The sequence below is a fragment of the Sinocyclocheilus anshuiensis genome, unplaced genomic scaffold, assembly GCF_001515605.1.
Source record: "Sinocyclocheilus anshuiensis isolate Anshui unplaced genomic scaffold, SAMN03320099.WGS_v1.1 scaffold279, whole genome shotgun sequence".
Taxonomy (NCBI): domain Eukaryota; kingdom Metazoa; phylum Chordata; class Actinopteri; order Cypriniformes; family Cyprinidae; genus Sinocyclocheilus; species Sinocyclocheilus anshuiensis.
In genome coordinates this window covers 772849-776700 of record NW_015549591.1, presented here as the reverse complement: position 1 = coordinate 776700, position 3852 = coordinate 772849, and positions in this window count along the sequence as shown.

Here is a 3852-nt window from a genome sequence, read left to right as displayed (position 1 = left end):
TGAAGACTGGAATTTTAACAATTTTACCTCCGAAATTGCTAGTGAATTTCACAAATAATTATAAAGAAACTTCAATAGCACTTTGAGTCAAACATGACATTTTGAAGAAGTTTCTTGTTAAACATGCTCAAATAGTCTTTGTTTTATATGCAACTTTGAAAAATCATGTTACAGTGAAACTAATTTACACTTTTTTGCATATCAGAAAATATGCATTTGCATTCTTTTCAGCAGAGAACAAAGGCATGAACTGCAGTATCTGGTTTCGTATCCACCTCTTCAAACAGAGCAAGACAGATGGACAGGCCAAAAAAAATGATACGGAAACTCCAAGTAAATAAAGCTTGAATTAATATGATACTGTCTACTGTACCTTTCTTCACCTGACATTTGCACTAGAAACAACTGTAGCTCTATTTGCATAAAGGAGGAGCCATAACATAGCAACCGTTTCTACCAACAGCGCTTAGGTCACTATGGTGATACCGTGACATACATCAAGATGGGTGTCTGTGGTGCTCTGCTTGCTTTGTTATGAAGCAATTGAAAAGTATCATTGAAATAATGCTTATGAATTCCAACCATTGTTTAACTAAGTTGGAGTTCAGCGAATGGAGATTCACAGAATGTACTAGAAGAACATTCCCTCAAACGTTACACATACAGGTTTGAACTTGAATGCACATATATATATATATATATATATATATATATATATGGAATCTTTCAGATTGTTAAATGTTAGTTGAAGATGTGGTTAATGTGGTTATCCTGCTATAGGACACACGTGGGAACTTACAGGGGAACTGAGTTCAGACATCTACTAAAAATCACCTTGACACATATTCTGTATCTGAGAAACACTGCTGGACTTCATACAGATCAATGGTTGCATGTAATTACAAAAACTTTGGAAAAGGAAAAATCCTAATAATTAATTTAAAACATAATTTGTTTGCTTGCAGATGCCACTTGATTACATTCAGACATTATAAGCGATGACGTGAATGTTCAAATACTTTTAGGGCCTGTCTTTAATTCCTTACAATGCAAAGGTTTTTTTTTGTTTGTTTTTTTACAGTGCAAAAAGTGTTCTACAAAATTCTGAACCTTTTTCAGAATTAATATATGAATGTGAAGAGGGTTGAGTCAGTTTAAAGTGACTGAAGTGAAACATCCCACATGGAAGGCCCCTGATTTGTGGGGTCCACCATATTCCCCTGCACTTTTTTTCTGGGGCTCCCCCTTCATCTTTTCTAGTGGCAACCATCATACTTCACCATCTTTTTAGTATTTTCCATGATAGCACTTAAAACAAATGAAACCAATCAAACACTGAAGACTGGAATTTTAACAATTTTACCTCCGAAATTGCTAGTGAATTTCACAAATAATTATAAAGAAACTTCAATAGCACTTTGAGTCAAACATGACATTTTGAAGAAGTTTCTTGTTAAACATGCTCAAATAGTCTTTGTTTTATATGCAACTTTGAAAAATCATGTTACAGTGAAACTAATTTACACTTTTTTGCATATCAGAAAATATGCATTTGCATTCTTTTCAGCAGAGAACAAAGGCATGAACTGCAGTATCTGGTTTCGTATCCACCTCTTCAAACAGAGCAAGACAGATGGACAGTCCAAGTAAAAAAAAAAACGGAAACTCCAAGTAAATAAAGAATTAGTGTGATACTGTCTACTGTACCTTTCTTCACCTGACATTTGCACTAGAAACAACTGTAGCTCTATTTGCATAAAGGAGGAGCCATAACATAGCAACCGTTTCTACCAACAGCGCTTAGGTCACTATGGTGATACCGTGACATACATCAAGATGGGTGTCTGTGGTGCTCTGCTTGCTTTGTTATGAAGCAATTGAAAAGTATCATTGAAATAATGCTTATGAATTCCAACCATTGTTTAACTAAGTTGGAGTTCAGCGAATGGAGATTCACAGAATGTACTAGAAGAACATTCCCTCAAACGTTACACATACAGGTTTGAACTTGAATGCACATACTGTTCCAATAGGAAAAGTTGGCTACAGTCCATATTGGTGTTGCTAAACTGAATGTACGGTATGTGTGCAATTATTTTTCAGCCTCAGTCTATGTTTTCATGCATATGCAGAGGATTTAGTTCTGTTCTGAATGGAGGGAGTTTTGGGAGGTCCAGGTGTGGGATGACAGTTTGACCCACTATTCTTAATCTGACAACACTTTAAAGATCAGCGCGTGGGCTGTGTTAAATTGGGGTAGACCTGTTCTTAGCCTGAACATTGAGTCATAATCCAGCTTCTGTTCATGCTGGTATTCGAGGTGTCTCTGAGACTCTGCAAATTGCACAAGTCCACGAATAAACAAAGCGAGAGAATCCTGTGAATGTGCATTCCAGGAAAACCCTTAAAAACCACTTCCAGAACCTGATGTGCGAGATCCACCCACGCTTTAAGTCTCCTCCTAACAACCAACCAGTTTGAACAGCTGTGTGTTATATACTATATTGTTACCATTAGTAATTAATTATGTCACGTTGAAATTTGTATGGAATCTATAGCATGTTAAGTTGTAGAAGGGCTTGGCTTTGGCATTATTTTAATAGATTTATAATTATTATTATCCCTCATGTGAAAGGAAGGGGATTTGTTGTTTGAAATTAATAAATTAATAATGTTTAAAAAAGAATAAAATTGATTAAAAAAAACAATTTAATTATTTTTTATTCAATTTGTATGCCAGCTAGGGAAGGGAGAGGTTTTGTTTTTGTAATAATAATAATAATAATAATAATAATAATAGTAGTAATTATTGTTATTATGCACACTGAATGAAAAGTTTAACTGGAAATTTAAAAAAAAAAATCAGTCTTTTATTCAATTTTACATCAAATTCATGGGTTTGTTTGTTTGAAAAAGAAAATAAATAAATTATTATTATTATTCACAATGAGTAAAAAGTTGAATTGGAAAGTGTACATCGATTTCATTAATTTTGTATTATTTTTGTACGTCAACTACATGGGGAAGGGAGAGGTTTTGTTTGTTTGGAAATATTATTATTATTATTATTATTATTATTATTATTATTATGCACATTGAATGAAAAGTATAGCATTGAAAAAACTTTTTTTTTTTTCATTTAATATTATCATCAACTTTTCTTATATTTTTATTTAATATAAAAAAAAACAAGAAAATATTTTAAAATCCTAAATATTTAAAAATCCTAAAACGTCCTGTTTATTTTCAGGTTTTTTAGTGTGGACGTTCAGACCCACTGTATATTCTTTTTCTTAGCCTATCACATTGTACATATAATATCATCATCTTTTTATATTAAATTTATCTTGAGCAGTTAGCAGCTTAAGACAATTTGTTATATTTTCAAAATGGACAATAGTTTCCTGTAAATACGGTGTGATGATGCAAAATGGACTAAATTCACATCTGTGACGTTGATCTGAGCTGCACGCTGTTTTTTGAGTATTCTCTGTGCATGACACAACAAAACCCAGTGGCCTTTTCCACACTTGCCATATACGTCTACATATGAGTCAGCAAGAGCAGATCTCATGATTCGCATACTACAATATAAAGGTCTTCATATTTGTAAATTGTTGTAATGAAGGAAAAGATTATACAGTAAATGCTGTAAGTAATGTAGTGTGCAGCAAAGGTCACAAAGACTTTCCATTCACAGGATCTCTATGAGAAGATCTGTAGAATTGATATACTTACACTACAACTTACATAAAATCATATACAATACAATATATATGATACAATTTTTATATAATCGAATTGTGTGTGTGTGTGTGTGTGTGTGTGTGTGTGTGTGTGTGTGTGTGTGTG